This window comes from Triticum urartu, chromosome 6A, assembly GCF_056163025.1.
Source record: "Triticum urartu cultivar PI428250 chromosome 6A, HENAU_Tu73, whole genome shotgun sequence".
NCBI lineage: Eukaryota > Viridiplantae > Streptophyta > Magnoliopsida > Poales > Poaceae > Triticum > Triticum urartu.
The window spans coordinates 7,773,376-7,786,634 of record NC_141878.1 but is presented as its reverse complement, the minus strand read 5'-3'; the positions used below and the strand labels follow the sequence as shown (position 1 = coordinate 7,786,634).

General features: G+C 44.1%; 1 pseudogene; it reads left to right on the top strand.

Annotated features, from left to right (window-relative positions):
* Nucleotides 1–7,311: 7,311 nt before the first annotated feature.
* On the top strand, nucleotides 7,312–8,482 carry LOC125514030 (uncharacterized; annotated as a pseudogene).
* The last annotated feature ends 4,777 nt before the right edge of the window (nucleotides 8,483–13,259 follow it).

Sequence of the window (13,259 nt, the reverse complement as noted above, 5' to 3'; positions counted from 1 at the left end):
TGTACATATGTGTGTGTGTTGGATAATGGGAGACATCTCAGCCGGTTGATTATTTGTTGTATGCTATATATGCTGTATGGATCATGGATATACATATGTTCAGTGTGTTGAAAGTTTAATTTGCAACTTCCCTTATTGAAGAAATCAGTCCATTGACTTGATATGTTCATTGCTGTTTCAGGGTCGACCCCATTGCTGGACAACTGTGTGTCAAGATGGCAACGGGGACGAAACCCATCGGGTTTTGCCTTCCCAAACCCATCCCCACGAGAAAATCATAAACCCGTCCCCGTCCCCATCACCATGTGAGGGGCTAGTTTTCTGCCCGTCCACTAAACCCATCGGGTTTCGGGAACCCACGGGGAACCCACGATAAAATCAAAATATTTAAACAAACATAGTGGCGACAAAGAATAACATTTCAGCAGCAAAACAAGCACATTTCAGCAGCATAACTTGAGTAAATTTCAACAAAAAAAATAGTAGATGGTTCAACAGCTATATAAGTTCTGATATAGAACTTATAGTTCACAAATCACTTTAAAGTTGAAATCATCATGGCATCTTTCACATCTCCAAGCCTCCAAACGACTATCTTCAAATCTTCCAATGCCAAATCAAAGTGCCAAGTCCTAGGGAAGATCAAAATTCTCTCAAGCTAAAGTTAAACATGAGAAAAATATGCAGATTAGTATATGAAATTTGCAAGTACCTGTACTTCACCTGCATTCCCTGTGAGAATGTCTTGAATGTCTTGAATGTCTTGAAGACAACTCCAAAAGCTTTGTCCTTATTCATTGTCAGCATCTATGAGAATCAAATAAGTAGTAATAAACATCTTATGAAACATCGCAGCAAGATATTGATAAAATTTATGATGATATGTAAAGAAAGACACACATTTATATTTGTTTCTTATCCAATCTTGTGAACACATCAAGGCCTCTAAGATTTCGGGGGTAAGATGACTATGGTGGTAAAAAAATAATGTAATTTCATGGGTATTGCCGGGTTTCGGGTTCGGGGACTACCGAAACGGGTGTAAACCCACGAAACGTGTCGGGTTGTATAATGTGCCCAACAACAGCCCCGCGGGGATGAAAAGATGCCCATCCCCGTCCCCTAATAGGGTAAAAACCCACGGGGACGCGGGTTTCGGGGCCCCATTGCCATCTTGAACTGTGTGTGGACGGTAGGAGGCTGCCGCTTTCCGTGCAGCCGGCCGGCTCCATGTCCAAGGTGCTTGGCGACGACAACCTCCTAATCGAGATCCTCGCCCGCCTCCCTCCCAAGCCGTCCTCCCTGCCCCGCACGTCTGCCGTATGCAAGCGCTGGGCCAGCATCCTCTCTGACGGTCTGACCCTTTGTTCCACAAACGCTTCCGCACGCACCACTGGAAGCCTCCTCTGCTCGGCTTCTTTGACGGGTATACTAAGCGCTTCACTCCCATCATGGATTCGCCGGACCGCATCCCTGCCGCCCGCTTGTCGCTGCCCAAAAGCGGCACACCCGACAATGACTACGGGGCCTTCATGGGATGCCGCCACGGCCTCGCTGTCCTAATCAACGCCCGGGTGCGCGAGATCGTCGGTGGGACCCCCTCACCGGGAAACAACACATCGTGGCTTTTCCACGAGGGCTTGACGACGCCTTACCGGGGCATTTATGTACCTGGCATGGTGCGGTGTTGTGTGCTGATGCCGAAGATGGGCATGTCCACGGAGATTGCTTCTCGAGCCTATTTAATTTGGTTTTGCTCTGCTCCGGTGGATACAATAGACAGGCATTTTGTTCTGTCTATGACTCAGCATCTCGTGTTTGGGGAGATGTTTACTCGACCGTGATAACAAATAATATTTCTGTGTTAAGGGCCAGCATCCTAGTCGGGAATGCACTTTGCTGGTTGATTTCTCAAGGTGGTATCCTTGTGTTTGACGTCAAAATTCAGAGCCTTGATGTGATCGATAAGCCGGTAGATTGCCCTGATACAGATGGACTAATTCAGCTCTTACGGATGGAGGATGGTGGACTTGGCCTTGCTGTTTTGTTGAACCTGACCATCCAATTGTGGGAGAGGAAATCTAACTCTGATGATATTGTCGAATGGGTGTTGCTGCGGAAAACCATTCCACTGGAGGGGATGTTACCAAGGAAAATAAATTCTGTATTTTTAGTTGGGTATGATGAGGACACAAATGTGATTGTTCTCTATACGATGATTGGCCACTTCACGCTCCAGCTTGACCCGATGCAGAGCAAACATATTGAAAGTGATAACAGCATATGGTGCAGCACCTGTTATCCCTGCACGAATTTCTATACTGCAGGTAATACCTCCCTGTCTACATTGCACAAGCAAAATAGTTCTGTTAGTTAGTTTCGCTCGTATTCAATGCAGCTGCTTTTGGCATGTGGTTGCAGTAATATTGTTCCTATGAGTAAGGTCTGAACTTGATATATAAGAATACATTGTGTTGTTTGTTTTTTGATGATCTAGTGAACTTACGGTGATCTAAACTCTTATTTGTACTAGGCTACATTATAGCTAGAACGTGAATATAACTATTACTTTGATACCTGGCCATTGCTAAGTGCTAACTACAATTATGTTGTAATGATCTTTTCATCCAATTGGAATGAAACCATCTGCTATGTGAAATAGTTAACCAATTGGCGCATCTAGAAGCTTAAAGCTTGTTATGTTTTCTCATTCACTAGTTTGCATTGTAAGTTTAAAATCTATATTGATCGATCTTGATAATAATCGTCAATTCATAGTACCATGTACTCTAGTTTTATAGAGTAGTAGTACTAGTTCATTAATTCCACACAGTTCTATGTAATGCTTTGTTTTGGAACTTAGGTTTTCCAGTCTGTGCATATTTTGTTTTGGCCTTATGGTCATAATTCGTACAAACTCACTAAATGCATTTTTTAACATGTAAACAATCTTACCATTCTTATTATGGCTTTGTTGGTTGATGAACAGGTGATGTAACTTTATCTCTTTTTGTTGCTCTGTTTATATCCTTTTGTTCGGTATTTAATAAGATGACGTGTGATCTCTCTTGTTTGAGGTCTCTACAGCATGAATTTGGTAAATTTCTAACTGTTGTTTGTATTCCAGAAAAGCATACTGATGAGTTAGATACGTGATCTTTCTCTTTGTAGTTCATGATGTTCTCATATGCACTTGATACATGAAGTAAACTTTGGATGACTAGATAATTAGGAAGATCAGTATTTGCCTCTGATGGAGGCATTGAGTCAATGAACTTTTAGTTTGCACTGCGATCGTCTGTACTTATGTAGCAGAAAGCTTCAGAACATGTCGGCTATTTGATGATGTGTAGTGTGCAGTACAAACTACAAATTGATTGCTCTTCTATTGCTGGGCTGATTTTAGCTTTTCCTAATGATGCTGAGACGATTCATCTTTGTATATTGCTGTATATGTCCAGCGGGTAAATGAGTCGATGTTTATTGTTGCAATCATGCACAATTGTGATATATGACTTGATTGGCTTCTCAGCGAGGATGTCTAGTACACATTGGTTTTTGACTGACGATGTTGACTGTTGTGCAGGTGCCGTGGGTTTTTGAGAGCCGAGACGTGGAAACGGCATTCTGCTGTAGGTTCTACCATGTTTGTTTGCTGTGGCGGCTGACATGGCCGACGCTGAAATTAAGCCTCTATGTAGTGTGTTGGTTGCCTGTGAAGTGGACTTGTAGGTTTTAGCTGAGTACTATTATTTCCTAATATCTGTAGGGTAGTTGCTTTGGAATCTTTCGGTTAGTTAGTATGTGTGGTTCGTTTCCTTTATGTCTTCCGAGCAAGCTTTTTGGTCAAGCAAAGCCCAACAACTTGACCATTGTTTGCATTTTTCTGTGTGCATCTTTCTTTCTGATGTCGTTCGTGTATTTCGGCTTTAGATTTCTGCCGGCCGATGACCGTAGCTGAATGTAGATCTTTTTGTTTTGGAGGGAGGGGCCTGGATGTAGATTTCAGACACAGAACTTAGATTTCTGCTGATGATGATCAAACTGAAGCCTGGCACAGTTGCGTGCTGCATGTTGGGCTGCTGATGATCAAAGTGCAGATATAGATAGAACCATGGGCTCTTTTTAGTTAACGGACTGGGCTGCTCCTGCTCGTTGCTTGTATCCCCTGCCCCAGTTGCCTACTTCAACCTTCATTATTGGGTTACAATATGACCGTTTAGTACTTTCAAAAGTATCCCCTGCTATGATGTTTTCAGTACTTTCAAAAGTATCCCCTGCTTGATGCATATACACTTTTATATTCCGGTGTCTGGATATTCGCCACCGATAACTTGTCATTGTTATTAACTTTAGTTGGATTTCTGGATTGCAAGGAAAATGCTGACAAATCAAAAAAAAATGTTGTCAGTTTTTGTTTGAACTTCAAAGAGTTTTTGTTTGAACTCAGAGGAGATGTTTGCCTAATTGGGTTAGACTGACTTGGCTCTTTCTTGGAGGAGACAAATCAAAAAAAAAATGTTGTCAGTTTTTGTTTGAACTTCAAAGAGTTTTATGACTTGGCCTCTGGGGCTATGGCTACGCGCGCATAAAGAAAAATGCTGCCTTCGATCGTTGCTACTGTCAAAATTAAAATGTTTGGTCGTGATGTTCAGTTTTTTTTAGCACAGTTTCAGTTCTATACGTTTTGACCTTTGAGCCATGCCCTGCTGGCCTGCTCCATGCTCCATTTCCTTGCAGTACAGACATGACTCAAGATGGCAACGGGGACGAAACACATCGGGTTTTGCCTTCCCAAACCCATCCCCACGAGAAAATCATAAACTCGTCCCCGTCCCCATCACCGTGTGAGGGGCTAGTTTTCTACCCGTCCCCTAAACCCATCGGGTTTCGGGGAACCCACGGGGAACCCACGATAAAATCAAAATATTTAAACAAACATAGTGGCGACAAAGAATAACATTTCAACAGCAAAACAAGCACATTTCAGCAGCATAACTTGAGTAAATTTCAACAAAAAACAATAGTAGATGGTTCAACAGCTATATAAGTTCTGATATAGAACTTATAGTTCACAAATCACTTTAAAGTTGAAATCATCATGGCATCTTTCACATCTCCAAGCCTCCAAACGACTATCTTCAAATCTTCCAATGCCAAATCAAAGTGCCTAGTCCTAGGGAAGATCAAAATTTGCTCAAGCTAAAGTTAAACATGAGAAAAATATGCAGATTAGTATATGAAATTTGCAAGTACCTGTACTTCACCTGCATTCCCTCTTGAATTTCTTGAAGACAACTCCAAAAGCTTTGTCCTTATTCATTGTCAGCATCTATGAGAATCAAATAAGTAGTAATGAACATCTTATGAAACATTGCAGCAAGATAATGATAAACTTTATGATGATATGTAAAGAAAGACACACATTTATATTTGTTTCTTATCCAATCTTGTGAACACATCAAGGCCTCTAAGATTTTGGGGGTAAGATGACTATGGTGGTAAAAAAATAATGTAATTTCATGGGTATTGCCGGGTTTCGGGTTCGGGGACTACTGAAACGGGTGTAAACCCTCGAAATGTGTCGGGTTGTATAATGTGCCCAACAACAGCCCCGCGGGGATGAAAAGATGCTCATCCCCGTCCCCTAATAGAGTAAAAACCCACGGGGACGCGGGTTTCGGGGCCCCATTGCCATCTTGACACATGACATTCACAATGTCGTAGCCTGCACTCGACCTGACCTTGTAGCTTTTTTTTTTCTTGTTCATGCAGTCTTCAACAGCATACGTTGAATACCTCAATTCAGTAACCATCGCAAAAAAAAGAAGAGATCAATCACTCATAGTACTACTGTGTATTGGTCAATTAGTTCATTACAACATAATATTACACAAAAAAAATTAAGGTAGTTGAAACTCTGTACTGGTTAAGTAGTTTGTGAATCTTGCTGTGTTGGTGGTAGATCAATTGGAAGAAGCATAATAACATGCTTGGCATATAAAGAATACTTTCTTCACGGATAATCTCTTGTTGGCCAAGATGGCTGCTTACAGGAACATCAATGACGACTCGATCAACTGGAGGTGTCGCACTCCAATTAGCAATTTTCTTCAGGACACTTCTTGCTGTTTACCATATTAACAGGAACATCAATGGAATAGCTCATGATTGTGCTCATCAGGTTCTCAACTCAAGATTATAATCTGTCCTTAGTTGTACTCATTCCTCTCAAAGCAATTCTTGTTGCCCAACTTTGCTTCATCTTCATAACTTTCAGGTCCAAGGATATGTAATACACGTTGTACTATGCTTTTGAGATGAATGATATCTTGGCTCTTGGCGCCTTCTTGTGTTAAAAAATAAATAAATGAAGAAACTAAAAAATAGTTCTCAAAGTCAAGTTATTTGGTCAAACAATGATCAAAATGGGATTTATAAATTTTACAAAATTGAAAGAAATGGGGGGGGGGGTATTTTTGAGAAATATAAACTGTGCAAAAACAACTCGTTGAAATATATTACAAGAAAGTGTAGTAAAATAAAAAAATGAAAATTTAGAAATATAAGGATATTCATGTTTTTTTAAAATCTGGTATCACAAGAAAAAATGGAAAGAAAATATTTATGCTTCAACAAACATCATGATTTTCCTAAAAACCATGGTTTCCAAAAATGAAATAATCTCACAAAATAAAAAAAAATTATGCTTACTATAGTGGTCGTTCCCCACTCCCACTCTCAGCTGTGGACCGGAGAAGTTTCTAAAAAAAAGAGCTGCGGAGCGGAGAAAGGAGGAGCGGAGCCGCCGGCGACCTCACCCCACCGCCCCGTCTCCGACAGCCACCCACCGGCGATTCGAGGTCTGTCAACCCAATCTACTCGTTCCTCTCCCTCTCCATCTAAACTAGTAACTCCGTTCTTCTTTTCTCTTCTTAATTTTCCCTAGTTGTAAAAGTAAACCCTAGCTAGATTTCCCCCTCCTAATCAAACCCTAACAATCCTCCCCTGCTGCAGCTGTGGGGAGATAGGTGCTTCTAATGGATGCTGCTTCTGAGGTTCCCCAAGGCCAAGGGTAAGATTCCCAATCCAGTTCCTTTCCCTCTGCATTACTTTGTGTACGCTATTATATATGCTCGATGGATGTGCATATGTGTGTGGGATAATGGGAGAAACCAGTTGATTCATTAGTACTCGTTGTATGCTATGCTATTCTATTGATCATGGATGTGCATATGTATGTTGGATGTTTAATTTGCAACTTCCCTGATGTGCATATGTGTGTCCATTGATTACATTTCTTTTCATACCATGGGCGATCCCATTCCCAGCTCGCCGCGTGTGGACCGGAACAGGCGGCGCCGTTCTATGTCGCTGGCCGGCCCGGTGTCCAAGGTGCTTGGCGACGACAACCTCCTCACCGAGATCCTTGTCCGCCTCCCTCCGAAGCCGTCCTCGCTCCCCCATGCGTCTGTCGTATGCAGGCGTTGGGGCAGCATCCCTGCTGCCCGCTTCTCCCTGCCCAAGAGCAGCATACCCTACCACACCGATGAAGCATACATGGGCTGCCGCCATGGCCTCTCTCTCTTAATCAACATGCATAAGCGCGAGACCGTCGTGTGGGATCCCCTCACCGGTGAAGAGCGCATCGTGGCTTTTCCACCAGGGTTCAACAGTACCTTAATGTGGAGTTACAGTGGCTGGCATGGCACTGTATTGTGCGTCAATGCTGAAGATGGGCATGTCCATGGAGATTGTTTCTCGAGCCCGTTTAAATTGGTTTTGGTCTGCGCTGAGTACAATACACCGGCAGTTTGTTCTGTCTATGACTCGTCGTTTGATGTTTGGGGAGATATATTCTCAACGATGACGATAACAGCTGGAATGTCTAGGTTAAGAAGGCCCAGCACCCTTGTCAGGAATGCACTTTGCTTGTTGATTTCTTGAGGTGATGTCCTTGTGTTTGATTTCGAAATGCAAAGTCTTGGTCTGATCGAAAAGCCGGTAGAAAACCATGGTACCGACGACTGGTATTTTCAGCTCTTACGGATGGAGAATGATGGACTAGGTCTTGCTATTTTGTTGGACCTGACTATCAAATTATGGGAGAGGAAATCTAACTGCGATGGTGTTTTCGAATGGGTGCTGCTGCAGAAAACCATTCCACTCGAGGGTATGGTTCCAAGGAGAATGGATTCTGCACTTTTCGTCGGGTATGATGAGGATGCAAATGTGATTGTTCTCACTACTATAACCGGCAACTTCACACTCCAAGTTGACTCGATGCAGATCAAACATATTGTTAAAAGAAACAACATATGTCTTGACACCTTTTATCCCTACAGGAATTTCTATACTGCAGGTAATATGCCCTATCTACATTGCACAAGCAAAAAAGTCAATTTAGTTTGTTTCGCTCGTATTTGTTCTAGTTACTTTTGGTACGTTATTGCGGTAACATTGTTCCTATTATTAGGATTGAGCTAGATACATAAAAATATGTTGTCTTATTTGTTCCTCCGTTGATCTGATCATCTTATGGTTATCTAATTTCTTGTTATTATAGAGCTCCATTAAAGCTAGAACAGGAATATAAATATTGCTTTGATGCCTGGCCATTGAAAGGCTAAATACAGTTATGTGCTTGTAATGATCTTTTCATCAGAGGTGTTCTAAAAATTGGAAAGTGGCAATAGCTGCAGTGGTGAAACCATCTGAAGTAATTAAGAAATTGGAACATCAGAAGCGGCTTAAAGCTTGTTATGTTTTCTTATTCACTATTTTTTCCTTGCAAGTTTAAAATTTAACTTGATTGATCTTCATAGAAATCGTCAATTCATAATACCATGTGGTCTAATTTTTATCAAAGAGTAGTACTAGTTCATTAATTTCACGTAGTACTATGTAATACTTGTTATGGAACTCTAGTTTTCCAAGCCGTGCCATTTTCCATTTGTACCCTGAACCTCACATATGGCTTGGCACACAAAAATAAATCTGGAATGAGCTAACAATCTTAAAAGTTTAGTTTTTTTTGCCTCGGATGATAGGCGGTGAGTCATCGATCTCGTAATTTCTACTGCGATCATACATACTCCCTCCATTCGTGAATAAGTGTACATCTAACTTTTGTTCTAAGTCGAAGTTTTAAAATTTCAACCAATTTTATAGAAAATAATAGTAACATATATGACATCAAATTGATATATTATCAAAGTATATTTCAAAACGAATCTAGTGGTACTAATTTGATGTCATAAATACTTTTACTTTTTTCTAGAAAGGTGGTCAAAGTTTTAAAATTTTGATTTAAGATAAAAGCTAGATGTACACTTATTCATGGACGAAGGGAGTAGTTATATGGTAAAAATCTTGAAAACATGTCAGCATATAGGTGGCAGTACAAACTAAATGTTCCCTTATTGTTGTTCTCCGTTTGTAGTATTAGTTATATGGTAAGAATCTTGAAAACATGTCAGCATATAGGTGGCAGTACAAACTAAATGTTCCCTTATCGTATAATCTGCACTACGGCAAAGTTAATACTTATTGTTGGCGCCGCCTCCTCGCAGCGCCGCTTTTTCTTTTTCCTCACACAACTCTTACTTGTAATTTCTCTCAAGAACACATATGATGAGAAAACTCAACACATACACACGCACACGCCAAGGAAGACATCAGCACCAGCTTTGCCGAGAGCTCTCCTCCTTGGTCACACAAACACTACATTTTTGCCCAGCCCTCTCGGCTGCCTTTCTCATTCATTTGCTCAATTTATATAGCCAAGTACAAGACTCAACGCACACACTAGCCAGCCGCCATGCCTGGCCACTAACCCAACTAATCTACCTACATGCAGGCGCACGTACACCACCCATGCAATCTCTCCACAACGACCGCAGGATTTGGCTGCTAACAAACTCATCGATGCTTATGTGGCCGTTGCGCAACCTCCAACGTCCACACGGCCAGCTCTATACGACCCGCCATGCATGTAGCTAGCCAGCCACGGCTGCCCGCACAACACCCATGTTTGCCTTATGTTGCCACATTATTTTTGTCACAGTTGCCTAATTTGAGTTGCTCAAATTGTTAGCCATACTTTGCCTTGCCTAAGGGAATCTTGCCACATGTGGGGTTCACTGCCCATAAAAAAATTCTTGCCTTAGGTGTGGCTAAAACCAAACACCCACGTAACTTGGCCAAAGTTGCGTAAGGTGAGGTGTGGCAAAGTGTGGCAATATGTGGCTGAAAACCAAACAGCCCCTTTAGTTCCCCTTGGTTCTGGCTGCCATCTTGACGCTGAGAGATGGGGGCCCCTCTAATCTTCAAAGCTCCCTTCCCACTTGAGTCTGGTCTACATTCCTGGGTGATCCCCCCCCCTCCCCCCACACACACACCCATTAGGGGGAATCCTAGCTGATCATTGCCTAAGGGGATCTCGACTTGGTGCAGATATGGTCATTGTTTTGCTTGTCAATCGCAGATCTGAACACTTTGATTTTTTTTCCTCGCCTATGCATAACTTTGATCTTATATGACTTTGCTGTTTTGTCGGCATGTTTTTGCATGTGTGTGGGTTGATTTGGCTGTGTGCATCCACCCTTTGTCAAAGAAATAAAGTAAAAAAGACATTGGTGTCCTTGTACATAGCAGCAAGCAATTTCTCAAGTAGAAGCCACATGGAAGGGCAAAAAAGGAAAAGGAAAGGGAGAAAAAGAACAGATACACTTTGTCCTTTAGTATCAGCCTGTGCGTTCCCCGACGGCACCCAGCGCTGGCGGCCGCCCATACAACCGGCACCGCATCGTGCCCGCTCGCCGCCATCTTCCCGGCCTCCGTAGTTCGTCCCAGCCCCAACCTCCCTCCGCGCTCCACCGTTCAGCCCTACCCCGAGCTCCTCCCGGGCACCGACGGCGGCCTTCTGGCACGGCTCCTCCGGGAAGAACGGTGAGCAAGGCCAACAGCGCCACATGCCTTTTCCAAAGGTGCTATGTCCCGAAAGATGGTTGCAATGGCATAGCACGGCACTGTGCGTTGACGCCGAAGCTGGACATGTGCACGGTGATTGCTTCTCGAGTCCGTTCAAATCGGTTTTGGTCTGCGCCTGCTGCACGCATGCAATTGGTGTTGTCTACGACTCGGCTTTTGGTGTTTGGGGAAACTTTTCGTAATGATGCTGAGATGATTCATCTTGGGATATTATTGTATATGTCTGGAAAAATGAGTTGATGTTTATTGTTGCTGTTGAAAATATGAGATGGATGAATATTGTGTTGTTTCTGTTGTATTGATCTGACTCAAGTGTGGGGTATATATAGAGTACAATATGAGGGAGAGAGACTTGGAGTAGAGGGCAAGTCGTACACGATTTAATCCTATTCTATCTCTAACTCCTAATCTCTAACTTAAACATAATTATACTTCTAACATTTCCCCTCAGTCGTAGCGGGAGTGAAGCGGACGAGTACGACTGAATTTGAAGTCTTGTGTTTTTGTCATCTTCTCCGCTGCGCCATCATCAACTGCGTCTCTAATGGGTCGGCACCTAGGGCGGTGACTGCGTCCCCTTCTGGTGCCTTCTTTGTCTCTCCTCTCTTTCCTCCCGCAGTTACAACGGGAGTGGCGTGGACGCTAGTGACGACGCAGACGCTGTTGACTGAAGTTGTTGCCGATATGTTGCTGTAGACCAAACCATTAATATCGGTGTCGTAGTAGCCGATCATGCTGATGTAGCCGTGGTCGATATTGTTGTGGTTGATGGTGTAGTCGTCGTGAATGATGAAGCCACACAAAGCCAGAGGCGCAAAAAAAATGCGCTATGACGGAGCTGCAGACGTGGACAATGCACCTTGCGGATGTCAGCGGGTGCCGTCGGCGATGAGTCTAGCGGTTTTGCCAAGACCGGAGAAATCCCATCGGGCACACATCGGTTTTGTCAGAACCGTGTGGCCATGTAGGGGTCGTCACTATAGTGACGCCGTGTCGATGCAGTCGTGTCATCGTGGATGACGCGGTCGATGCCGTCATCGTGACGCGATTATTGCCGTCGTCAAGGTCGCGTCTTGCAGAACAATCTGTCAGAGAACGCTAGGTGTCCATCTTGTGGGCGAGGCAGCGGTGGTGTGCTGACGAACGTGTTGATGAAGACCACGTTGATTAAGACCTTGGCGATGAAGTGTCGGCGATGACGTTGCAGCGGCATATCGACGATGATGAGTCGCTTGAAGGCGTCCCTCGCGGCGACCAAGTGTCGATGTCGTGTCGTGCCGAAGAAGTCGATGAATAATTGCGTCGCTTTCCACACCAGCCTGGCATGTGGATGATGCATGTTGATGTCGCGTCTCGTAGATGTACTCGACGAAGTTCTATATGACGATGTGGTCGTACAACTCGGTGTTGATGTTGGGCTCGACGAAGAATAACTGTGCAGATGGCGTGTCGATGTAGCATGCTTGGGGCGCCCGCGGCTGATGCTGGCATAGTGCCCTCCCGTGATCCGAGACAAACTCTTGCATCGTAGTCTCGTGGAACATAACTCTCGATGGAGTCTGGTGCTCGTAACGTTTGCGCCTAACGCGGGCGGCTCGCCGCCTGGAGTTGATGGAGTCCGTGTGCGCAGGAGGCCGGTTGGAGGTGCAGCGAGTTCAAGGATTGCATCTGCCGGGTCGAAGCTGACTTGCGCCTGAGCTGGAAGGAGACCCGTGCCGCCGCATGGCGTCGCTGATTGAAGCCGGCTCTCCAGCGCCTAGGCTTGGTGCGCGCCTGCTGGATCATGCACGTGCCGCCGTGGAGAAGCCACGCGATTTTGGTCTGCTCGACGAAGCTTGCGGGGCCGGCTCGGAGAAGACTCGGGCGCTCGATGTAGTTCGCTCGGACGGCTCGTGGGTGGCTGTAGACTTGTATGGCTCGGCGATGTGTCGGCTGCCGAAGTAGGTTGGCGTCGCCGCCGTCGCCGCCGCACGGATCTGCGGGATTTTCTTTGTCGAACAGGATCAATTTAATACAAATTTATCTGGCTACTGAAAAAAGAAATAAATCTAACTGAATATCGAAAATTGGAATTGACCTAATCTATAAAAGTGATCTAATCTATGGAACCGATATAATCTTTCGATCAATCGGGTGCCGCATCCCCGAGGAGAGGAGATTAATCTCCCCGGGGGCGGCGTGCTGTGAAAGTGGTGGAAGGTCCTAGGATTGGCATCGTGAGACTAACCGCTCTAATACCATGTTGAAAATATGAGATGGATGAATAT